Source organism: Trichoplusia ni, chromosome 27 (assembly GCF_003590095.1).
Source record: "Trichoplusia ni isolate ovarian cell line Hi5 chromosome 27, tn1, whole genome shotgun sequence".
Classification (NCBI taxonomy): domain Eukaryota; kingdom Metazoa; phylum Arthropoda; class Insecta; order Lepidoptera; family Noctuidae; genus Trichoplusia; species Trichoplusia ni.
Window position 1 is genome coordinate 1,071,084 of NC_039504.1, and position 27,810 is coordinate 1,098,893.

A 27,810-nucleotide genomic window follows, 5' to 3' on the forward strand; every position below is an offset into this window, starting at 1 on the left:
CAAACAATAGGGCTACTTAATCTGTGTTAAAATTTCTGGATATCAAAAATCGCAGACATTTTTTCTGTATCAAGTGACTGGTACAAACCCTGTCTGGTCCAAACAGTAGCATGTTATGACATACGGTGTATGGAGAATGGACCGACAAAAATCTTGTTTCTGACAGATGGGAGAATTATCAAGTGTCAGTCTCACGCAATGGGAAATCACGACATTATTCCCATCCAAGAACCAGAAAAAGCATATTTTCAATATTTCAAAAATATTGTTCAAATCCCCGTAAAGGACTTTTTATCAGATGAACGATTTGCCTGATAAATTTAAACATTCAAATTGTTAAATAAAGCATCGTACATTTTTTTGTAAGAGTTACAAAGTCATAGTTACATCGACGCCAAAGATTGTCATCTAACTTTCGCAACTTACGTAAATGTGATCATCATTTCTTTGAAATCAAAGCCAACGCAATATTGTGGTAATATCGAACTGTAAAGTTGATCAAATAAAGCCGGCTCTATACATCCAAATCTGAAAGTCCGATCACAGTCGATAAAGTTTTAAGACTCAATAAATTCGTAATAAAAGTCCATAGAAGGTGCTTCATAATCAGTACCGACATCAGACTAATATTAAGTAGGTGGTGGTCTGTTAGAGTCATTCAATTCATACGTTGCGTATGTTGAGTGCATCAGAAAATGCTCGCAATGTATGTATGTTTTGTGCATTATCACTGTTGTTCCGGATTGTTTGACGTGCACACAACTGTAAAATCCATTCGGACGAGAACACAGCACCAGGCGAAAGCTAAACTATAATATATTTTAATTTTCAACTAAGTTATAAGTGTCGAATTAACGAGTTCCAAGTGTTTATTTAATTAAGAATGTGTTTTATAATAGTGTTATAAAAACTGACGGCCTCATTAATGCGCTTTATTATCTCACCTCCGTTGTTATTCTATTATATAAAAGCGTTTATTATGCTCTTCGTACGCTTATTATCTCACAGTTATTCGACATTATGTGCTCATGTTTAATTATCGTATACATTCTCTTGGTATTACTGTGTCCAAAGTTTCAAGCTTGTAATTTTAAGTAACGACACAATTATTTATTTGTAATTGATTTTACTTACCTTCGAATTTACGGCGGTCAAGCGTTTTTCGCAATACTAATCACGAAAGTATTTGAACATTTTACTCGAACGTTTAATTGTAAGTAATTAGGTTGTTTCAACGCAATGCTGATCGCTTGAAAGCAGTTGACATTTCCATGTAGTCATTCCAAACGAATTGCTTAATACCGCATCGCGTTGTAATTGTTTTGCTGTGTGTTATCAACCTAATGGTAACTCTTCACAGGATGAAACATAGTAAACAACTGAACGTGAATATCAAGAATTATTTACTACAAAATTGAATATAGAATTATGAACCTTACTGTCGTAGTATAAGAGCGATTTTAATGTTGTGGTGTGTAAAACGTATACCACAGGTACAAAAGACTTTTTGTTGTAAACCTCTGTTTTAATAAGGAATTTAGAGATTCTTTATTCTCTAATAACGGTTCAAATTGGGTGTGAACGTTTTTTGTGTGTTTATTAATAGTTTTTGAGTTGTTTATATTAAATTTTGTGAGGTCTTCGTGAAATTGTGCTTATTAGGGGTCTGTTAGTCAAAAAAATTATTTGCCGAAGCAAATTAGATTAAAAAAAGTATTCGCAACAGGAAACGAACTCTAATAACATGTGTTAGATGGATTTTACGAGCGGGCTCTGGCTATTAAAAGCAAATTAGGTTGATTGGTTTCGTCAAAGATTCAACTATCTTTTTCCTTTCTTTTTTAGATAGAAAAGGATCGGTTTGGCAGATTTTTATGGCTTTTTTATTAGACATCGTCGAATTAAAATGAATAAGAAAACTTAAGTGACACATAAGAATAAGAAAGCGTTCATTATTATTTTATTTTGTTCATTCATTAAAGCTGATAAGTCCAGTTTCTACAATAATTGAATTACGGATCACCTCAATATATTTCAAAATATCTGGCATAAAAATGTAACACTAAGCTAAATCAAAATATTCACCAACTGTACATTCGAATTCCACATTCATACCTACATAAGCCATAAATGATTTACGAATAAAATAAATTCAAAACACATCCGCTCAAATATTCTAAATCCGTAGGCAGTACAAACAAATTACAATCAATCCATACAATCAATGTCGAACCGAGCAATAAACGTAAACACAGGCACGTAGTCACGCATTTCCAAATTAAAACTATTGGGCGACTTGCATCACTCAAATTGCCGAGCTCAAAAGGTGGGCTAGGGACTAGTCTTGGCCTTTGTCGGCACAAAACAGCACAGGTTGTAATTTGATAAAGTCGGACCGCCTACAATACGGCCCTTTCTTTGGGGTTGCCCACGCAACCTTCGATTAAGGAGGATGTGATTCCAGGGTGGGGTTTTTTTGTGGATGCGGTATTTTGTTTTCATGTTCCTTATTTGTCTTAAGATTGGTTTGTATCACTTTGAAATATGATTTATTTATTTTAGGCTTTTTCATTCAAAAATAATAACCTAAAATAAAATAGGCACTAGATTAAAGTAGAAGGTTGTTACTAAAATTTGTATGATTGAGTGATTTAAAATTTCATTTACCACATACAAAAAAAGCTATTAAACTACCTAAAAGTAATATAGGTCAATGTGTATCTATGATTTGCACACATATATATTTGAGTTGAACTATACCACCAAACTTTTCCGAACAAAATTCAGACAAACAATTTTTATTAAAAGTTCAATCCAACTGTGCACAACTCCCTAACTAAAAACTAAAGCTAGTTGCCGCCTCCAAAACTTCGCATAGTTCGTGGGTCAAAATTATACAGGTTTAATTAAATCGACATTAATCCAGGACTATTTGGTATAGAGACGCGTTTTATACGTTGCTTCGCTGTCATTATGTCGTTACCGTAAGTTTTTGGGAGGACATGTCAGGAATTTGTTCGGCGATCGTCGGATTAATATCGGGACCTTTTTGTGGTCAGCCTATTTGGATGTTTGGGGATAGTAAGGGTATACCTATAATAATAGAGTAGGTATCTACCAACGCAGAAACCTTGAATTTGCTATGTTATTTATAATATGTTTGTTTCTGATAAACAGTAATTTTTGGTCGATATTAAGGTATTATTATTCATTCAAAATAAATTATGAAAAAAACTAGTTTGTAAAATGTATGTGTTTTTTTGTATTAAAAATAATACAAAAAAAAATCGTTTATCAACGGTTTGAAATACACAATATTAATTGTCAACACGACAAATAAATTGCACAAAATAATAAACAGTTTGCAACTAATCCCAGTTTTGTAACAACCAGTCCACAGATATAAAGCGGTTGATATTAAAATCATTTATCACTTTTAATAAATTCTATTTTTAATCCGGCTCAATTTTTGTTGTATAACAAAATACTACACATCTGTATTGAAATCTTTTGAGCTTAAACAAATGTTCGGGTTTCGATTTAGCATAACAATAAACGAAGTATCCTGTTGGTTCACAACAGATTTATTGCCAGGGTTCACAGACAAACAGTAGATTCCCTTAGCAAGTATCACGTATTCGTGAAATAATAATGTAACTGTTTTTGTTCTCGCTAAATACACCTGCTTGACATTTCACGCGAGTTTCAAATTATATTGGGCGAAATGAGAACGCTGGGGTGGTAAACCTTTTTAAGTTTCCCAAAAAACTAATAGAAAAATTCAAAATGTTTAAGTCATTTCGTTAATAAAATTGTTTGCTGCACATGTTTGTTTTCAATTAAATACGTAAAAATACAAAGTAGCTGTTAGAATCTGGAAAAGAACATAACGAAAAATATTCATCTATCTAGTCAAAAAACATTCTGCACAGCAGTTCCGAGCAAAAACAATTTTGATCCGATATTGACTTGGAGCGTGGGGAAAACCAAAAATTTGATAACCACGTTAGGGTCAACACGACTTTTTGTCACGTTCCCTGTCACCAAAAACCCAGCACATGTTTCCAAAAGTGACAAAAAATAAATTAATTTGTCGGGTCACTACAACCCTTATCTGCATGTTTCTCGTGCAAACACTAAACTGTTCTTAATCGTTAAGAAAACAAAGCTGGGATAACAAACGCGCTTGTAACAAAAAAGGTCGTTTTTTGTTCTTGGGAATCAAAAGTCTTTAGCAAATCAGTCAACGCAGGTAAATGGGAACTTATTGGAAGTGGCCGAAATTAGGCCCATTATTTTAATTATAGAGCAAACAAATTTCGTGTATTTCTAGAGAATTTATTTTTGTAACGATAATTAATTTTGACTAATCTATGTAATTATTGGTAATAGGTTTCAGGATAGGAAAGGTGTATTTATTTAATTTTGGGAGAATTATTTACCATACACATATAAAACTAAAAAATCTTCTTTAAATAAATAATTTTCAAACAAAAACACTGCAAATTTTCGAAACCATGGCCTGTTAATTTAGGTAGTAAGTATCTCCAGCGATTTCTAATCAAACAAGTTAATAATCAAATAAGAATTAAAGTTATCAAAGAAACTCTAACTGATAACAGAGAGGGGACAGTAAAAGAGGAATAGGGATTACTCTCCCCTGGTCTCTCTATAATCTTCCTCTGACAGCCTTCAGTCAAGACGAACCGCCTTCACACAGGATTAGCTATGTCATTGATGTGGAAAGCGATATAAGGCTTACTTAATTCACCTTAAATCACCTGCGCTTTTTGAGGATTATTGTAGGATCATATTGTTTGCTGAAACAGAATAAACCTTGATTAAAATGAATATAATCAGATGTGATATGTTTATCAATGAAATTACACACACAGAAAGTTGAATTCAATTAATAAATATTATTTTCCCCGACGCATTGAATTAAATGTACGATAATTTCTTACAAATAGAAACAGGTTACATAATCTAAAACAAAATGAATCGTATAACGTCCTCTCATAACTCTTCTGCAGCAAAATATGAGGTGCAAATATGAACGCCTTATTTAGTAATGTCGGAAACAAACCAGTTGCCAGTAGCCTGAGAAACTCCTAGATGCGCGCCTCCAGGGATCTAAATCATAAAGATTCATTCTGAACATTGCAGCGATCTGATGAACGAGTGCGGTCTAAACAACCTACTGCGGGGTTAACATATCGTGATATCGTAGACGACGGCCGCTCAAAGATTGCAGATCTTCTCTCTCAAGCTTTGCAACTAGCTAAAGCGAGATGGGCGATAATGTGATTAGTCGAACGATACTTGATAGCCCCGCGGCATTCGATTCTCAACTGCATAAAAACCAGGCGACGTCCACACTACACGCACGCATTCAAAGCTCTGATTACACAACATGACACGCACACACGCGCTCGCTGTGGGATTAACGTCAGACAACCCGTTTCCTGTTACCTGCTCTGGAGCAAAAAGCAGACGTCGCTCGGTAATTTAGAATTAATTTCACTATTAAAATCAAAATGCCGCTCTCGTAAGCGTTAATAAAATGATGTTGAAAACGAGTAAACACTCTAAATGTACCAGAAAAGATTACGTCGGAACATCGGATTCGGTCAACCGTTTTGAAGTCTCTATTTCTAAAACACCGAAAATGTCTGTAACAAATCCGTACAGCGGACGCAATCTACGGGACTTAAAACAAACAATTACTTCGGTTTATTTGAAAAGGAGAGAAAAAACTGGAGCAATCAAATCGGTGCAGCTACCGTGCGGCAAAAAACTTCGGCCTGGGATGTGCGCGGTCGATGTAACGGGCGAAGCGGCAGCCGCCGCGACGTAATAAGGTAGCCGATGAGAACTTGGCAGATCGTTTCCACGTACCTCCACGGCTTTCACTCGATGCTAATGCAAGTGTATGTACCAAGAAATTGCTTCATTTATTAAGTCCTGAGCTCTATGTTACGTACAAGTTGTCTAAAGTTAAAACAATTTTCCTTTGTTTTCAACTTCCACGTGAGTCTCTTGAGATAATATAATTATCTTACTTTTGACGGTTTATTTGTATAAAACTTGAAAAGAAACATAACAGTTAGACATACTAATCTGGCGCAGTCATTAAAATAATAAGACAACGGGTATTTTTAGCGTCATTTAGAAGAAAATACTCTTTTAGATGTTGCCATGAAACATAATATATCCAGGTGAAACAAAAGTTTCATGCCGAACATATTAGTTACAGAACACGTGTGTAACATAACTTACTACAAGTAATAGTAGAAGTCCCTCATCCATCAAGGAATTCTGACAGAACTACAATTAAAAATTATGATAGAAAACGAAGCAACACCATGGGAACGCGTAACTAATTCTAGGCAAGGTGACACACTTTTCTCAAAGCTATCCGCCAGCCGGCACCGTAGCAAAATGCCCATAGATTTTCATAAATAACGCATAAGAAAGATTTGAACAATAAATAGTGAAAATTCGTTTCGCCCAAACCAGCTGCGTTAAGGAGCGCGTTGAATCGCGCGATTTGATACGCGCCTCCATCAACTTGGCCTTTGTCAAAAGGTAAGCTAATAAAGTTTAGCAGATGTGTTCTTCTAAACAAGACACTAACAAATGGACGGTGCAAGGAGCTTGATAACATCGTAAGAAAATGTGCTAGAACGAAGCTATTTTCTTTTTATGATTTATGATTAATGTTTGCGAAAAGTGAAGGTAAATCTTCATATCAACAACGTACCAGTTAATACCTCGAGACATTGCCAGGATAACAAAAATAAATTAGCGAATGCTGTTGAATTAATTTAGGAATGCGAACATCGTTACCGGCGACAGCGTGGAGAGAATTTAGCATCACAAAGTTTGAAAAAAACACGGCCCACATTGTTCGAGCTATCGCCACACGATCGATATCGGACACATATTTAAAAAGTAAGATTCTGCCGTTAAAGAGCATAGCGCGAATTCTTAGTGCCCGCAGACATTCTGATATGGACAAAGAAACAGACCTGCATCATTATAGCCTATTGTAACGAATATAAAATTTCCTAAATGTGAATTCGTCAAACGTAAAACAATTCGATACGCGTTTGAATTTGTTGTTCGAGCTGGTTTCAATTCAATTTCTTCGCAGTCCGAACCGCTCGCGTGAATTGGGTCGCGTAAACGGGTCCGCCCTTTTGGGACCAAAACGTTATTTTTTTCACACAGATTGCGCGTTCTTTGATCTCCAGAATGTGTGCGTTAAGCGTTTCCTTCGCTTTGTGCTAACACTGTGTGTGTCTTGTACAGACGCCTCCCAACAACGACACCCAGCGGGATGTAAAAATCAAGCAACAACGAATCACAATAATGTTTCCCTTTTACTTTTTTGTCCAGAAGGGGTGCATTAAATGTAATATACTTTTAATCCGTAATTTGTTTCTTCAAAGCGCGAATATATTTGTTAGTATGTTCTATAATGTTAGTCTGATGCAATGACAAAATATCTGAAAGTCAGGTAGCTAAATCCGGGGCAAGAGCACCATCGTGTCAAGAACTCGGAAACTCATTCTTGACACAGTTCAGTGTTATGAACATTACTTCATCCATACCGGGGAGAGTTTAGCACGTCGTAAACTGTAGGATCCATTACGCGGGGGCGCTCGAGATTATTCTCGGCTTACTTTATATGCTGGCGTTGAACATGATCCAATATTTTTCAATGGTTTCTTCTTTTATTATTCTGGTTTGGCAAGTGAATTGTGAGTGTTAAAGATTTAGTTTGCACCGTTCGTGCGAAGAGCTCATTCAGGTCGACGGTTGATGGTTACGAGCGCGCCAAGCCGGAGGTCATATGGAACACAGCCTAGCACCTCATAAACTGCTAGAACTTGTTAAGTTTGAGATATCTAGGCCCCGGTAGTAGAATCCATAAATGGGAATAGTCAGAATTATTCCAATGAAATTGAATAAAGCAAACATCAACAACATGACTTTTCTGAAATTCTTATGACATCCTAATACTAAACCATAAAAAACAATGATTCACTTTACATAATACACACATAAGTACATTCATGTACCTATTACATTTTACGTGAAGGTAGATCATAGAAATAAGTAATGAATAATATCTACACCGCCATGCATTATGTCCTCGAGATACTACGGTCGTAAATAATTACAAAAACATCATATCTCACAATTATAATGTGAGGTATGAACATAAAAAGCTACATCGGTGGGTCTCACATATTCCCGTGGGGTCCAAAGTGAGCGCACAATATTTTATTATAAGTAGTGAATGGTCACCAAAATACGCGTCTTTGTTCGATGTGAGGTCCCGTCTTTCGGCTCAGGTGACACTGCTCCGTTACTAATTCGAATTCGATTCGTAAAAAAAATACAAAATCATACCGAAAGCGAAACGAGTAAATGAAAAAGAGCGTTCTTTTGTACAATACTGTTTAGTCTTCACCGACAGCACACACGCAGCGCGCTAATTTTTCGCCTCCACGGGGTTAAGTTGTTACAATACACGACAAAAGATGCACCGTTACAAATGTCAGAAGTGTATAAATTAATGGCGACAACCTTTTATTAGTTCCTTTTGTCTCGAACAAAGTTGCTTTGTCTATTTAGGAAGAAATAATGGAAGTGTTTAGCGTCAAAGCTTTTGTTGTTTCCAAAAAATAAGGATTGGAGTGATGAATAGAGCGCGTGGCGCGCACGACAAGACATTGAACCATGATTTTTCTCGCACATTAGTTAAATAGTTGAACAGAAAGATTTTGTAACGTGAAGTTATTTTACTAAACACAAAAGACACAGATAATGAATCATCGGTGACATGAAAAGCACGTTCTAATTCTCTAAAGCTTGTTAAAATACCGGATCTTACTTTAAAGGAGTAATATAATGTCAGATTATTTGCATGTCTTCATTCCTATCGGTATATGGTATGGCATTCGACAAACACTCAAACGAATTTGCATAAAGCTCACTAATGGCATATCACGTCACTTCAATTACGTGCATAGTAAGTAGGTAATAGGAATATGTAGATTACTTGATAATTTTGATTGGTATGTAGCAGAAATAGGTAGATCAACTCAACCGGTATGATGCTAAGGCATAATGTAAACATCAGATGCGGCAAAAGATCTCGGTTATAATGAAACAGGTCTGGGAGAGGAAATGCGTGCAGTAAATGATAAAGATTTACATACTGACGCCAGCTAGCGCAATCTGGTCTCAACATTCAACATTGCCTGAATATTAGTTATTCATTGTGGATATTTAATGAAGTAAAAGTATTTAGAATGGATATTTGTAAACTAATCTTAGTTAGATTAGTTATGAACAAGTTAGCTATTTGTTTTATGGAAATAGTTCTAGCACCGCCAAAGAATATTCATAGTTCATGAATTTATTTATTTATCTTTATTGAACCGTTCTATAGTGACACCTGTGAGAATCTTAGTAACACAAAGTTTCGTAAGTAATAGAATTGATTTAAAATCAAAAATCTCTATGAATTACCGAAAGTGGACATTAATTTATAAACAGTAGTAGAATCGTCATTAAACTATACATAGCGACATAATTCAAATGAGTCAATGCTTAAAAGTAAGTATTAATAAAACAAATGAATCTAATGATGAATAATAACGCGATGAAACATCCAGATAAGTTCGAGGAACCAAAGTAATAAATAACAACAATAATAAAAGTTTAGAAACATATTTTGTTCGGATAAAGATTAACAATCGAAAACCTATTAAATGACTAATCAAGGATTTGGGTCTCTACCGTGTATTAACAATTTTAATATCTCTAAATCATTCGAACGAACATTCTTAGAATCCCTACTAAATTATGTCTCCATAGGGACAGATTTAAATTATATTCTGACATAGGAGCGAAAAAATCCTCCACTAATCGTGAACCAATAAATTTCTCATGCAAATTTCGTGTTTTTAGGAATCAATGTTCCGAGAAAGGTTTCTATAAAAGAAATAACGTTAAAACAAAGGTTCAGAGATGCGGAGAATTCGACGCGATATCAAATTCGAACATTAACGGGAAATAGAATGCAATGGTAATGCATTCAGGTGTCTAACCAAATTCATTGCAGACGGTTAAGAAGCTTCGGAACCAATGGCGCTAAAATGGAAGATAAAACTAAACGCCTTTCAGCCCTGTCTACCGAGTTTGTGGAACGTGTTAATGAGAGTCAGGACAAAGGATAAGGCAGAGGGCCTAATACTTCCTACAACGATAATATTTTAGCACGTCTCGTTAAGCCCCAGATTAGATGGGAGATCGGATAAAGAAAGTCCATGCATTTTAATCTCTTCCTTACCAATGTATACGCAATGCTTACAACAATAGGTGTAAACAAAGAAAGCTAATTCCCAAGAAGGCAGCAAAAACTTTTTTTTAACTTCTCACTTTTTATCTCGATAATCAGTGGTTGGTGCTTGTTAAGACTTTTCTTGCTTACCGCTTAGAAAGATGAGCGATACCGGTAGAATGACGCCTAGTTAATAATCTTTCTTCATGCGTGTAAAATATGTAGTTATATCGTAGCTAGCATCGGAATAAACTGTTCAAAGCAAAACATGAAGCAAAAAGGTCACTTTACAAGCTATTCCGGTACCGGGAATCGAACCCGAGCCTCCTGGGTGAGAGCCAGGTATCCTAGCCACTAGACCATACCGGACCGTGATAACATCAACCAAATTTAGCATTATAAGGAGTGCTGTTTCACGATAAGCAAACGACATCCGCATTATTATTTTTATAGGTAACAAGGATGGGCTTATTTTAGCAAACTTCTTTTAGATAAGTGGAACAACAGTGTGTTATGGAGTAAAATTAGCACTGTGTTCATAGTCATTACGTCTTGGATAAAGACCTTAGTTATGATAAGATGAGTGGGCCATTGTGTGAGGTGCAACGTTCGACCACCCACAGTGACTTACCTATTGTATTCGACTTTTGCCTAATGTAATGCAGTGTGTCTGTGGGAATGTGCCACGGAAGCCGACTGTATGATTAGATTAGTGTGTATGAGTGATTTTGTTTGACGTTTTTGATGCATACTTTGTTGATTTGATTCCGATATTGATCTGAGCTTTGAAGTACATGCTCATTGTTTACTACAAGTATGTTGGTATGTGTTTTAACTGTAGAAAAGTAATCGGTTATATTTTAAGTATTTTTTTCTTTTACAAAATTGTCGACTCTCGAAATTATTATAAATTTAAGCTCGCTATAATTTATGAATGGACGAAAAAAACTCACATGTCTAATAGAGCTTCATTAGTTCTTATGTTAACACTTTTTTTATTTCATTCGAAAATTACTATACGCTACTAACTATGATCGAGTGACAGTTTAGTGGATACTTCAGACTTGTATCAATTAGGATATTAAATAAACTCTGTTCTCTGATATACAGCAGACACAATCATACAAACACTTCCTAAAATTTCCTTTATCTGATTTATATTTTAGCTTTTTATTTTTATAGATTTTTATTTTATTTAAATATCGGATATATTGCTGTAAGAAACTTAAATTTAGGCTAAAATCAACATTATAACAAGTACGGTAGGGTGATTATGGTTAAAACATCAATTGTCAAATCAGACTGTTAACGTCAAACGAACTCAGAAGCCGCCGCGCGCCGTCAAGCGCCTATTACGGGTCGTCAAAGAAAATTGCCATAAATCACAACGTGTGGCGATGTATTGCTGATTCCGGTGTATGTACACAACAGTAATACCTAATGATAACCACGTACCTACGTAACTTTTGATGACGGTAGTCTTTGATTAATCGAACGTACGTACTCGATTAAAAACTTTTTTCTGTCTGAAGAACAGCAATGACGTCTCAAATCCAGCCACAATATAAAATCCAGTAACAATAATGAAATCTCAGATTCTAATTTTGAAATTTATTTGAAATATTTCGTCTGAAAACAGACTTTTAATTTCTTTTTTTATCATTGCTCGCGTCCATGCCATTATTTTTAAGAAAATTTGAATAGTAGTCTTTTAAGACGATACCATTAAATCCAGGTGTCAGATAGAGTATCGGGAAAAAAAGTTTGATAGGAAATCAACAGTTCGTTCTTGGAATAGCTGTTTCCACGACATCTGTTGAGCGGAGTGTGAACTATCGGTGCACAGTTGCTGGGTAACTAGAATTCATTACAATAAAGTCTCAACTAATATTTTTATGGAAACCTTAAAAGGATATGACATCAAGCTGTTCATGTTTTATGAACAAGCAGAAGTGTAGTTTATACGTGTTTATGATGTTACCGTTATATCTATGGATTCATGTGAATCGTAGACGTCTAATCCATAAAGATCTACTTTTTATTGACCTAAGATTAGCACAGGAGCTAGTATAATTTATACACATATTTTTTTACTGATTAATAATTGCAAAACACACAAATAATATTCGCTTGATTCCTAATACAAATTTACACGAAATCAAATACACATTGTGTATATAACACTGTTACTCATTTCCAATAAGAAAGCTCCTATACACACATCGCTCGTACACACGAAACAAGCAAAATAAGATTCAATTATGAGCTATAATTTCCAATTAAATTTCGCAACAAAACGTTCACGAATACAATGTATGCCTTCACAGATCTCATAAGAGCTTATTAAATTTTATTAGACTTAATGTATTACTCATAAAGTTATAAACAAACATATGTTGGTACTTAAGACTTGGAAACCAGACGCGGTGTCAATCAATTGAAATTCTAACATTAAGCATATGCTACAGGCGTGAATAACCACATTATAAGCTGTCCACTACTAAAAGTTCACGAATTTAAATACGAAGTCATTTTTTAATCACTTGTTAATATTATTTTAGAATCTATATTTCTACCCCAATATTTAAAGAAACACTTCTTGATGTTTGACACACATGACGTTAAAAAAAATATTTATGTATGAACAGCTATTTCATACTCAAAAAAATCAAAATTCAAAGTACAAAAAGGTCGCTTTACAAACTATTCCGGTACCGGGAATCGAACCCGAGCCTCCTGGGTGAGAGCCAGGTATCCTAGCCACTAGACCATACCGGATCGTACTACACGGATGAAAATTATGTATCGTATGCCGCGCAATGTTTCAGGATCGATAAATGTATGATGCAAAAAAATAACTTAAAAAAAGCTTTGGGCGTTGCTGAATGATCGAATTTCGTAGTTTTTTATTGAGAAGAATTTATGGTAAGGGCAGGCAAGAATAAAACTGTCGACTTTCTATCGAGTTAAGACAATAGTAATACCACATTATTAGGTGGCTAATAATGCCGCGACCTATTTATCAAAGTCGTATTAGTAGGTGAAACAGAAGCGTAAAACATATGGTGAATTAAACCCAAACCTCACAATATCCCAAACGAGCACCGTTATTATTTGAGAATTGGGTGCTAAGTAAATTATACGAATTAGCTCGCGTCGGTAACATATGTCGGTTGATTGCCCTTCGCCTTTGTAGGTGTCGAATACTGACGAATTATTAGAACTGTGTCATTTGATTTCAGAGGCTTTTTTTTTCAAAACGAACCTTCTACAAATTATAAACTATGGTTTCCATGTGTCGCCTGTTTTGTCTTCATAAAACTTAAATTAATTTATAAAAAAGAAGTGCAAGCCGGACTCGCGATACAGGGTTGCGTACCAATAGGCTAAAAAAATTTATTTTTTATTATTATTTATATTATTTACAACAACCTTGATCTTTTTATTTGGTGAATGTTGTTATAACTATAGAAAAAAATACATAATTTCTGAAAATTTCAACGGTCTATCTTTAACGGCTCACGAAATTCAGCCTGGTGACGGACGAACAAACAGACAGGGAGGTATAAAACCCTTAAAACGTTATGTCAATAAATCAAATCAAAAATTCAAATAATTCCTTACTGATATGTTAAACTTGTAATTTTATTGTCGAACACGTCCCACACATTCACCTCATTTAATTACACATCCGACTGTAAATCAATTATATTTCGATAAGTATTTGTTTTATCGTCAGAAGCCTGTAGACGGCCATCTTTAAAACAACGGCCCACATTTCATTACCGGACCTCACAGCATTATATACTTATTTGCGTTGAGATCTCAACGTTAATAAATCAAGAAGGATATCGTGTAATGGACACCGCCCGACCGTCCCCGAAGAGACATAAATTTGTTTTTGGTCTTTTTTGGTAAATCATTTCGCTGTAGCAATACAGCGGTTGAATAATTAGGATTTAATACAATTTTGATTTGTTTTGGGTAAGATTAGATAGCTAATTTCGTATTTGGTCATTCTTATTAAGGTGGATTAACATTCTGTATTATGATATTTCTTGAATGTTTTGTCTGTGACCTATTTTTAATTTCCAGTTCAGTACAATACTGCGTACGATATGATGATATATAGATCATGTAAATACAATATTCAGTTGAATACATCGAGAGTGGAAACTGGACCCAACATAACTTGCAAAAAATATACGAGAAGAATATATCTAACGCAAAATCTAACCCACTTCCTTCTTCCTCCTTGCAAATGTCATTCAATGATACAGATCCAATCGTTTTCTCCATCTTCAATATATTAAGTTTCTGATTTAACACTAAACGCCAGCTAACTGACTTTTGTGGTTGAGAAATTAGAAATTTAATATTATCAGTATCTACGTACTTGATTAAATCTTTGGGACGTACCTTAACACCCACATCATGTGCGCGGTTGATTTATCCTTAGCGTCCTCGGTTGTATATTTCTTCTATTTTTGTCCCCTTCGTATTTATTATTATAATCCCTTTTTGCAGATTATTACTTATAAGAAGTAAGTCCTTATCTTTATTTTTGGTACCACTTTCGCCTTTCATTCCTTTATATGGTCGCTTATAAGCCATTTTTCTGAAAAGAAAAATAGTTGAATTGTATTTTTGTAGTTGTGTTCGTTTTTGCACGTGCCTTGTATTGATTAAAAATCTAGAAATCAAAGTATAGTTATGAATTCAATTAGTAAGAAATTGGATTTTATTCAGAGGTGTCTTTATGAACCGATTAAACATTCTATTTTTACTGGCCTTTAAAACTTTTCCAGGATAACCTTGACGAGTTTATAATCATAGATTATTATAAAAAGTACGCTAATACCCATAGGAATTTTAACACATAATAAATTTAAATCTTCGTTTTTAAACATCCTATTGACTTCTAATAATTTAATGACTTAAATGAAACCATACAATAATGAATACTGAAACCTGTACAAGGAAAACAAAATAACAGTTTTAAATAAACTGTTGAAAAGAATGATTAAACTCAAAAGAACGAACCAAAAGTAATTCTGTCATTGGCAACCTTTGACCTCCTTTATAAACTTAAACACTTGAAAACAAAAGACTTTTAACACACGAGTACACTCGACGTCTAAACCATTCATCATTCTAGAAAATGTCGGCTTCGACTCTCGACTCTGCAAGATGATTCCTCTTCACTAACAAAGCGGGTTTATTGTCTGAAAACAAAGACAATGGCTCAAGGCTCCGCTTAGGGCCTCAAAATAACCGGCAAGGCCAATGTCATGATGAAAACGGATCGACGGATTTTCGGTTCTCAAAGCCAAGTTTTTAATTCGTCACGTTTTGTATAATACTTAAGGAAAATTACTAAATTAATTTTGCGCGTCCAAAAGCCAAGCAGAAATACCAAATGGCCGAATAGAATAGAGTTTCATGCCATCTACTCTCGCTTTGTTGGCACTGATTAATCTTCACATCTGGTTAACTCACGTACTCATCAATAGAGGTCCAATCGTATCTAATCTGACAATGGACATGGCCATTTCACTGCTCCGCTTCCACCGTCCTCAGGCCATGGCCCCAGTAGTGACAGAGTAGCGTTACGCCGGCATGCCAATTACTAAGGTAACGTGGTTCGAACACGCGAACACTCGAGTCAATTTCGTGCTTCGAAAACGACTGCTGGTTTCCTATGTTTATGAGTGCGCGCCGAGCCGTTTATCTATGCAACGTACTGCTTCCTCTATTGCACGTTTTGTTTGATCATATTTATTGTACCGCGACTCGGTCCCATTACTTAACGGAGCTTTATATCGTAGTACCGTCTCATTAGGGAATGTATTCGGAGCACTACATTCTCTTTGTATCTAATCTAGACTCAGTTATTTTTCGATAACGCTTTCAATTGCCTACACGATGCTGGTTCTGATGATCATTAAGTGTAACCATTAGTTATGTCATTACCTTCTTTCCTGCTATTGAAAGGACCATAGAAATATTTAACGTATTCCATGTTTTGGACAAATAAATGATCTTGTATCGTGCTGGATTCTATTATACACATTACATATATTATATATTCTATATCGCGTTTTAAACCTTTAAGAATTCCGGGAGGATATCAAATGATCTAAAGTAATTTAGAACAAGTTTTCTAGTGTTAGATGTGTAAAAGATAACATAAACAAAATGGAAGCGTCCAGAAAAAAATGGACCAGGAACGTAAGAGACCAAATGAATTCCCCCGAGTCAGGGTATTTAATGTCTTTATAAGTGCCATTCGACATAAACTTAATGAAACAGCTATTTTATTGATCTACCTGCAAGTTGACATGAATCTTGCCGCCTCCTACCCTAAAATTATGTTTCTTCCAAATTGATGTCTATCTTTCTCTATCACATTTATTTTTATGAGAAAGGGATGGGTAGTGTCATCCTAAAAACGTGCATTAAGAAAGGGACATTTCATTTGGAGACGACCCCCGTCATTTGATAAGCCGATGAGACATTTTAACGTTAATCCATTAGGGCATAGAAATATTTCAATTATTTTCCAATTACCTGTTTTTTTTACAGCGCCGATCTTGGGTCGTTGTGGTTTTGTAAATTTTATACAAGAGTTGGACAGATTGGGGTTATCTGATTTTAGTCACCTCTAGGCGTTGAACGGACATTGCATAAAAGTAATGTTTTAAAGGGGGCTATAATATATATTTTGAGAAAAAATATTTAGGCCACTTCAGTTATCAATTCTTTATTGGTAAATCGATGGAAATCGGGACAACATGTAGGTTAAGATAATTTTGCCCTCAATACAAAGACATATTGTCACGAAATTTTGCCATTGCTACCATTGACATATGCCAAATTTGGACCTCATATCATCGACCTTATGCTTCGATAGCATGCTACTGTCATATGAAACAAGCTTAACCCTCTTTCTATATAATAAATACAATACAATTGGAAACAATAGGAATTTCTTATCTTAGATATTGCTTACGCACATCCACTAACTTGTTTTTTTTAAAGGTTCTATTTTTTTCGATGTATTTTTGAGAGTGGGTTAATAACATAGACTATCTATATTTACTAATATATAAAGCTCAGGAGTTTGTTTGTTTGAAAACTCACTAATCTCAGGAACTACTGGTACAAATTAAAAATTCTTGAATTTGTGTTGAATAGACCATTCATCGAGGAAGGTTTTAGGCTATAAGCCATAACGGAGCGAAGATACAATGGAAAATGTGGAAAAAACAGGGCAGGTCTAAATCATAACTTATATCTTTTAACCACGCGGACGAAGTCGCGGGCAACAGCTAGTAATTGTATAAGGCTAAGGTATAAGTCATATAATAGTCCTTATACAACAGCTGTCTACAGTACCACTAATTAAGTATCGAGAGAAAATTTTAGTTCAATCACAGATGGTGCGAGAATTATCACATCACCCTCATAAATATGACATTTTCATAATTTTATCACAATTTATATCGAGATCAACAAGCCGTCGCCACCCGCATTCCATACAATTGATGCAATCATCGCCAATGAGATTTTGGGGTGGTAAAACCGAACTGTAATTGCATTGGCCACAACCAAATTATTGTTATAGTAACTATTCAATGATAATTTCATTCCGAAGTCTGCGGGTGAAGGATGGGCCGATGTAATAATTTTGATTGTGGTGACTTAGTTTATAGGTAAGTGTCCCCTTGGGAACTTTGATACGGTTTGTTACGAACAAGATTTATTCACATTTGTATTATTGTACCAAATGTTTTATAAAACTTATAGGGTTCTCTCAATTCGTGATTCCAAATTCTAAATTTAGTCACACCCACAATAGATAAATTTACAACCCTGTAAATAAAATGGGAATAGAATAAAGCGTGTTTACAGCACAGTAATTATTAATCACATTAACATCAGTCATGGTAATAAAATATTGATTTGTTTTCGTTAGACGTCCATATCCTTGATAAATAAGCTTTATTCGTGTGTAAAGATAAGTAATCTTCATAGAACGACAGACACATAAATCAAAAAGCCGTGAAAAGGTCGTACAGCGGACGAGCGATAAAGTGCTAGTTAAAACTGGAGTCGTATGAATTGTGTTCAAAATTTGAACTATTCTGTTACATAACTTGTGATTCGAATTTACGTTCGAAGTTATCACATTGCATTTTATGACTGGGTCGAAATCAGTCAGAATTTTATAAATCGTTGTGAAGTAGAGCCGCGGAGCTAGGGTGTGTTTGGCCGATAGCAGACTGGGGGAGCGCCGACAACGACATTTATTTGTAGCTAGCCACAAAATGTACGTAACTGTCTCGTAAGATTTATTCTCAAACATGCCGTAATCTTTCCTCTCGTGGGCGTAGACGCATTTGTAGGAACCGAGTCATGGCGAGATACTCACCCTTGTTGTATATTTTGGGTTAAAACATCCTTGATAAGCGCGGGTCGGACCTCCATATTCGTCGATAAAGGAAAATATGTTAATTTAGTCGCTACGAGAGAATCGATATGATCTACTAAGTGATTGGGTTCCCGATGCGTTGGCGTGTTTTGAATTTGAACTCTGACGGCCTCAAAGATCAGTCCAATGTTTACAAATTGCCCGAAGAAAAAAACTCGATTCATTCGATTGAGATATTCATTTTGATTAGGTTCGATTTAAATATGATTCTTTTGATGAAGGTCTACGAAGTGAAATTGGGTAAAAGTTATTTATTTCCAGTATTATTAACAATGAAATAGAATTTATTTTAAACGAATTAAGGCTGGAACTTGGTGAAGTCAAGTAAGGAAACAAGTAATCAAAGAAAGTAGGTCAAATTACCCTTGAAATATAACTAGGAGATGCAAAATATCTTTGGAATGGATGCCTTTTATCACAATATGGCGCCACTAGAATTTCCATCTTTTATGAAATATTACGGATTACGTAGGCGGTCGTTTCATAAAATCTAATTTTAATTAAAAAATAAGCAAACGGTAATTAATTTCGTCGGTCTCGTCTCTCGGTTACAATGGTGTACAAATTAAACGTTTTGAGTCGTAACGCGCGCGGATTAATTCTGCTCCAACTTTTTCGTCTTCAGTATTTACTTTTTTCCATTAAAATCGTAATACAAAATATAATTTCTTCATTTCTTTGACACGGGATAACAATGCTATTATTCTATTTTTAATTTGTTTTTAAATCTTTATTTGTTTTAGTATAATTCATTTTAATCATTAACAGTTCGGGAGTTTTAAATTTATAATGAAGTGGTTTCCATTCGTGCCCTAATTTCGGGCTTAATAAAGTTAAAATAGTCCAATTTCCGGACGCTTCGAGCGGTGTTATTTTATTTGTCAGCATATCGTTCTAAAATAATTAGAATGAGAATTTATAGATGTCATCGGGGGCCGTGATTTAGAGAGGGCTTCAATTGGTTGTATCCGCATTGTTTAAATATAAATGTTGGTAGTGCATCACATCTTATCGTTTAGAAGACTTTAGGATACGATTGTTTTGATAACAAACCTAATTGGATTGAGACTTTAATATTATATTATCTTTGAGGTTTTATAACCATCGATAAGTTATGTAGTACATGTGTTAGGTGCAAGTACGTTATTATTACGATATTCATAAAGTGTACGTCGCCATCTAGGCATGTATACATATTGAATACATGTTTAACTATTCCTAAGAACATAAAGTTCAAAACATGAGACATATTTCCGAACATACATTTCTTGGGACCACCAGTGCATAAAAGAAATTACGACTTAAGGAAATGATGTAAAATTGTAAAGTATAAACTACGGGAACTTTAACAAATTCCATGGAACTCAAGCACATGGAAATTGCTTACACGTTTAGTTTAAAACGGCAAAATGAAAGACGTTAGTCTAATAACCTGCCACCTACATCGTCGTTTACCAAAACAACCTCTAAATATTTAAGTTAATCGATATACCAAACGCGACCCATGAAGCTATAATAAAACCAACTAAAACTGTTCTATTATTGACTACCGATTCTTTATTCTAATGACTATCGTTTTTGTTTTAAATAGTTTTATGGCTGAATTCGGTTTATTATAAGTAGGTATAAACGTATGCTTTCTTACTTTTTATTATGTACTAAATCATGATGCAAGAAAACAACGAAATAAATATTTAGTGCACGCTATTTTACATTTTCTAATTAAGACAGACTTATTATAGTTCTTCGAAATGAAAGGTATTTTACATCGGAAAGCAGACTTTGTTAGAGACATCAATACATTGTAATCATGAGTAAGCATATTGCATAAATAATGACAAATTAGTATTTTATCATTACCATGACAAGAAAAACCATAAAACTGAGAAGTAATTAGCCATATCTCAAAAGTTTTATGACGAAATTTCCATCTCTTAAGAAGTGTCTTGTGAATTTAATACAATTGAAATTCCTTCATCATATCTGTCCAACTTGTGAGTAATTTCAACGAATAACTTACGAGTATGTCTTACTTTGAAACGGTCTAAAGTGTGAAGTTTTGAAGATTGCAGCAAAAAGTCTTAAAGTGCTGTTTTGTCGTCTCTCACACCAAACTGAGTTTCAAATGAATCAGATAGAGTTCTTTTAACATGACTAGGTAATGTTTGTATCTCATCATCATCATCCTCGATCATCCTTTTCCCAACTGTGTTGGGGTTGGTTTCCTGTCTTACCGGATGCCTTTTCATACCAGTGTTTAAGGAGCGACTGCCTATCTGACCACCTCATCGCAATTACGTGCGCAATATCTCTTAGTAAGACTGATCGTAAGACTTTCTGACTTCTGACTACCCATAACGATTGTCATAGATGTATGAATAACAGCCAGAATCGACAATTTAACGTGCTTTCCGAAATACAGAGGGACTCCCACCCATCCACGGACCAACCGTGTCAAGCGTGGCTTAACCTGTTATCGATCAACTTGTGCAGATGTAGCTTAGCCAAGAGCTCTTCCGACGTATGTTTGTAGCTGTCGTCTATTAATAATCATATACTGAAATAAAATTAACTCTATTGGTATAAGCTTTATTAATCACCGAGTTTTCAAACAAATTGTTGGCATGCTCGAGACATTGGTTACGAAGAATGCGAGTGTTTGTGTAGCCGACTTGTTTTACTTGTCGCCTTGATTTAGATTCTTGTTTATATTCGATGGTTTTTAAATATGCGTACGACGAAACTCTTATTTGGAATTAACTCGTTTCGTTTACGGATAAACTGGGATTTGTGTTGAACGGGTTTTGATAGTTTCTGAAATTAAGTTCAAAATGCTTTGTTTATTATGTTCACGGTTGTTTATTTTGGGTTTTTAATGAAATGAAATCATTTATTCTGCAAATAGGATATTTCATCATTTTTACATGTCTTTTATAAGAACGCTGGAGCCGACATTTCCTATCTGACTACCCTGAGAAGAAATGTCGAAACAAACTCAGGGGTGTATAAAGTTTGTAATAAAGTGATAACCAATCCATTTATTTCGTTATTTTCATCGTCACTTTCATCGTCCAAAACTGATCAATCATGTCTATGTACATAATCATCACAATTAGATCAATGTCGAACAAGCAAGTAGGTATTCGTACATTCCCATTTAATCTGTTTACTTCTTGACAGATATTGTGCAAGTTCCGTGGAGTTTCAAAATTAACGGGCACAGTTTCAAACCCCAAGACTGCTATTGATAGTTTCTAAAGAAAATTTAATAACACTTGGTCTTACTTAGAAAAGTTTTGAACAAATAGTAATAATAGTATAGAGAAGGAATTAAAAAAAGAAAAGGTCCAGTGCGCGTCAGACTCGCAATACTAAGGGATCCGTACAAGAAAATAGATGCACGAAAAATTGGTATCCTATTAATCTTATGGAACCAATCCAAGATTTTCCAATATTTGTAGGGGTAATACAGTAATTCCTGTCTATCTAGCTATTACGATCCAAGAAGTATAAGCCTAGTGAGAATCAGACGGACAAAAAGTGGAACCTAAGTAATAGGGGTCCATTTTTAACCAGGCTACGGAACCCAAAAAAGCACTTCAGAGACAACTGCTTAAAACCATTATATGTAGTTGTTGAAATGATCCAATTTCAGTTTATATACAGGTCTTACTTTGAATATTCCATTGGATTATGCTAAACACAAGTGTATTCACATTATGATATCAAATCCCAATAGCCCAGAACTCCAGAATAAGTTGAAATCGTTAAACCAGCAACTGCGAAACAAAGTAGTAACAAGCAAAATAGTTGAATCACACTCACTTGTATAGGTACCAGTATTATGGCATTTTAAAATTAAGATTGTTCCAATAGTAAGGATGACAGAGACAACACTATACAAATATATAGTATAATAATATAGCGCTGTCCCTTTTTGATCAAGAAATTATGATAGTTTCAGTATTTAAACTAACTTGCCTCGTTCCTTAGCAACGGATATGGGTTAGTGTGTATAATAAATTATAAGCAAAGTTTTGTCCGCGTGGTTTTCTAACTAGACATCCTAATTTTGTAACTTCTCATGCTTAACTTTCTTCGTTAAGTATGCACACGTTTATATTAAACTAGCTGTTGCCCGCGACTTCGTCCCCGTGGGTAGAAGATATAAGTTATGGTTTACACCTGCCCTATTTTTTCACATTTTCCTTTGTATCTTCGCTCCTTTTAGTCGCAGCGTGATGGTTTATAGCCTAAAGCCTTCCTTGATGAATGTTCTATTCAACACAAAAATAATTTTTCAATTTGGACCAGTAGTTCCTGAGATTAGCGCGTTCAAACAAACAAACAAACAAACTCTTCAGCTTTATATATTAGTATAGATATAGATTTGTTTACTTACAGTCTGAAAGTGATGTTGTACATTACAATTTCTGTTTCATAAAAATGTATTATAACTTCATTTGGGGTTGTATTTGACAAGTTAGCTGTCTAATTAATGCTCTCAATACTTCGTATGACCCAAAAAGACCCCCCGAAAACCTCATAACAGGATCCAAATCCTACATTGGATCACCGGACTTTTATTTTCGATTCAGTTGGCGGATTTGCTGGGTCGATGCGAGTTAGCCGTAATAAATATAAAAGTTATAGCTTGCAGGAGCCTTAACCCTTCGCTTAAAGCTTACCACAAGCGGATTACAGTCATTACTCATTCCTACCGTCTAGAGTGCCCCAGGCTGGAATCGAAGAGAGGACGGTGAATGTAAATGTGTACATTTTTTTCTCAGACCCTTATTTATGCCATCCACAGTAAGAAAAACATTTTGGTCATTGATACATTTTAATAGATACAATGTCTGCTTAAATTGAAAGTTGTTATGTTTTTTTTGGATAGGCCGAGCTTGATTAGTTGCTCTCATTCCTTTTGAGGAGACTAATGTGTTTTGGTTAGTTGGTTGCAAGTGACTGTGTGAAATGTAATGTATATGACATATGAGATGGTCGTCTTTGCGTGTCGACTTAAAAAAAACAACAGAATGTTTGGTATGTTTCCTATCACCGCGTAACTGTGATTTAAAAAGCGGCCAATCGCTTGTTGGACTTACGACACTGAGGTTTATAGGGCTAGAGTAAAAGTTTAAAAAAATCATTAAGTATTCCATTTCTTGAAACAGCCTGTTGGCAGACAGATGGGTAAATGACAGTCAGTAAGGTCTGAGTAATAGGGTTCTAATTTAACCAATGATATTTCTTTACTTTCGGAACCCTAAGAAAACAACTGAATGTAGCTAAAATTGTAATTTCCAAAACCACTAAACAAACTTCGGCACGCAGAAAAAGTAAAGTAAATAAACATTTATAATGAAGTAACATTTCATTGAATTTGTACGTCATGTAATATTTATAGAACGGAACCAAAATTACTTTGAAGTTGAACATGTATTAATACCAAAGTTTTCTTAGTACACCGCACCTTTTCCTTATTTCTCCTCAAAATGTCCCAAAGGTTTTATTGATTACATGGACCATGTTCTACTTTTTATATTGCCCCTAAAAGCGTATAAAACGAAATGTGCGAGTAAAAAGGTTTGCTTGCCCTTTGATTGTTTGCTATACGTTTTCCTTAAAAAGTTTGCGGATGGAAAACTTCAAATGATCCCTTTGCCCACTACATGATTTATTTATTCCCATTGTGTGCTTGTAATCTTTTGATAACAAGAAATATTGATTGCTAACGTTTTTATAATAACTATCGTGAGACTGATTCATTATTAAATGATGTAACGGTTTACTCACGCGTATTTATCGGGGTAGCCCGACTAGTTTCGGACCCAACCGGAGTCCTTAATCATGAGCAGACGCGGCGGGATCGCGAGTCGAACTCGCAAACTCGGTCCGAAACTAGCCGGGCTACCCCGATAAATACGCGTGAGCTAACGTTTTTATTTATATAATTCAATACATATCACTGTACTTATTAAATGATATAACGGTTTACTCACGCGTATTTATCGGGTTATCTAGTATAGTATCTAGTATATCTATATATATAGTATATATCTAGTATCTAGTTTCGGACCCAACCGGAGTCCTTAATCATGAGCAGACGCGGCGGGATCGCGAGTCGAACTGTAGTCGAATACGCGTAATTAAACCGTTACTTCATTTAATAATGAATCAGTCTCACGATAGTTGTTATAAAAATATCACTGTACTGTCTAAGTTATTAAATAAGTAAAAAATTGCATTGTCACTTTATTATACTCGGTGGATTCACAACTGTTTAACAATTACTTCGGATCGCCATACGTAACCAACTATCGTCATAATCATGAGCTGATGCAGCCGCTTTATGAAAGTCATTATTAAATTTACTTATTAACACCTAAATTTCTTTTTTGTGCACTGAATTTATATCTGGTTTTTGGTGCGATTTATGACTATTGATAATCACATTGTCTACTCTCTGAAAACAGTATAGGTAGTATCATAAGTCGGTTAGTGCATCATCGTTTTATCTGTTTAAAACATCGGTTTTGTAGATAATCTAACAAAATCCATGCACGTATATTCCTTTTCTTCATTATTCTCCTTTTTTGTTAGCCATAGGTGTAAAAGCTTAACATTCTTCAATAATTTCCTGATAGATGGCCCATTCATCACCTTTAAGTGCGATAGTAATTCATTTTCCGTAATTAACCGTCGTAACTTACTAGAGAATATAAACAGCTAATTTATTCAGTTTTTTAAGCTTCGTTTTGATGTTTATAAAACGTTTGTTACTTGGATTATGAACATTTATCATACTTACATTTTACATTTACTAAACGGGGTATTTTTTACCCTTTCGCTTAGAATTGCATTGACTATTTTTACAGATTATCAGTTGGACACAGTGGGCTAGATAATAATAAATAATTTGTAAATAAATAATATATAGCCGAATGGTTTTTTCCAGTCTGGGTGTTGGTGCATCTGAATAATTAAATTCCTTCGCGCGTGGCTCGTTCTTTTGTTTAAAATATCACTTTCTCAGTGGATTAACACACTAATTAAATCCTTCAATTTCCGTTTCTCTTAAACATATCCGTAGGAAATATTTCCTCATTATTGTCATTCACATTGTCTTTACACAATAGTCTTAACTATTTGTGTGGCATTAGAGCGAACAAAAGTATGACAGAAAATTTACGATGTTTATCTTTTACAAAAGGAACTACAAAAGATTGTCATTTACGGTGTCTTTATTCCAAAAAGAGTCGTAAACAATTGGCAACTTTGACAGACATCACGAAATGACAAAAAGGATTACGTGACTCTACAATCTCGCTTTTACTAGTAAATAGAATAAGAAGTTCGAATATCAACTCTATCACTTTAAAATAAAGGTTCTTTAAAATTTAGATTTGTGAATCGAGTTTGTCATTCTCACAATCGTTGTATTTTTATATGCACCCCGCCACTTCTGAATAAACACTAGCTTTTGTCGTTTACTTTTTACACTTATTCAATCTAGCGAAAGATTTTTGCACACAGTCCTTATGTAAACAACTTATTCAACCCGTTACAAATTGTCCTTTGTCAATGCTCGATGGACAATTTCTTGTAGACGACAAGGAAATATTTTTTGCTCTTAAAATAAATATAGCGTAGAGACTTCTCAATGTACACGATAAGTACTTTAAATGAATTCATAATTCACTGCTACAAGCAATTTTGTTCCTTATTTTCTCTATGATAACTTAGGAAAAATACAACGTTGCGATATAAATTCTTACAGTCATGTACTTAGAAAGCCCTTTAGCGTCAAAACCAAGATAAGTTATTTTCAAACTTTGCCAGGCCTCTTGTATGGAATAGAAATAAGGTTCATTTTGGCTTAAACTGCAATTCAAGGACCCCTAGACGTGCAGTGTAGAATAATAACCATGTTTTTCTTATGTTTGTCTTTGGAGGAGATTACAAACATGCGCGCACATGGCAAGCTCTTCAATCGATGGTTCCCTCTCATCGTGACATCAAAACTATTTGTCTTTGAAATAACTTGGTGACTTTCTACGGACAGTCTTGTAGCGAGATGAGTTATTGCGTTATCCCCTTGAAACAAGCAACGTCTGCAAGTCACGGCGGCGTTCATGTATCATGTAAACTAGAAAGAAACACCTGTGTTTGGAAATGGAACCCTTGACGTATTTATTTCATTCCTTTTTATTTGAATCATTTGAAACTGCTCCAATGAACGAACAAGTAAGAACTCAGCGAACCGAATATATTTCACGTTCACATATTTAAAGCATCCGACAATTAAAGTTAACACTTAATTGCTGTTTTTACCGCCAACAACATTAGTGTTTTCGAACACGTCGCTAAATAAAAATGCATTCTAAAATAAATCGTTGTAAAATTCGCGCCTTGGGCACTGGCCGTTGAAACTCCGAGGCCGGTTATTAAAACGACTATACTATGTCATTATTCTCGAAACAAAAAAAGGAGTGAATCGTAACAGGCGCGCCACATATCATCGGGGAACTGGCACTTATGCGCGTAGTTTCTATCGTAAATCAAAGATATTAAACGGAATGGCGGAACCTCTTTTGAGTTCACATTATAAATCATAGAGGCGCAAGAAGACCTCTGGCTGCCACCAATGGGGTCTTTGCGATCGCCGTCCACGTAAATCTTGTAAATTTAAAAATACAAAACGTTTGAAATGTACTACAGAAAGTGCATGTTATCTGTGGTCATGAAACGGGAAGTGATGATAAGTCATGTTCATTGACAAAGAAAAACAAAAATGTAACGGAATTGCAAAACTGCTTATAATTGTAAAGTCGTCGTAATTTTGAAGCTCAAACAATATGAGCCACTCAAAGCACCGTAAAAAATAACATGATTTTAAATCAGTAACGCCCCAGAAATTCCGGTGTGATACAATTAAGGCGTGAATACCGCT

General features: G+C 34.9%; 1 long non-coding RNA gene and 2 other non-coding genes across 3 annotated transcripts; all 3 read right to left on the minus strand.

Moving 5' to 3' along the window:
* Positions 1 to 4,506: 4,506 nt before the first annotated feature.
* LOC113505837 lies at positions 4,507 to 15,118 on the minus strand. Its single transcript, XR_003401664.1, has 2 exons — positions 14,780 to 15,118; positions 4,507 to 4,820 (listed from the first exon to the last, which is right to left on the minus strand). It is a non-coding gene; the product is annotated as an uncharacterized LOC113505837 (long non-coding RNA).
* Trnae-cuc lies at positions 10,658 to 10,729 on the minus strand. Its single transcript has one exon. It is a non-coding gene; the product is annotated as a tRNA-Glu (tRNA).
* Positions 13,067 to 13,138, minus strand: Trnae-cuc. Its single transcript has one exon. It is a non-coding gene; the product is annotated as a tRNA-Glu (tRNA).
* Positions 15,119 to 27,810: the final 12,692 nt, after the last annotated feature.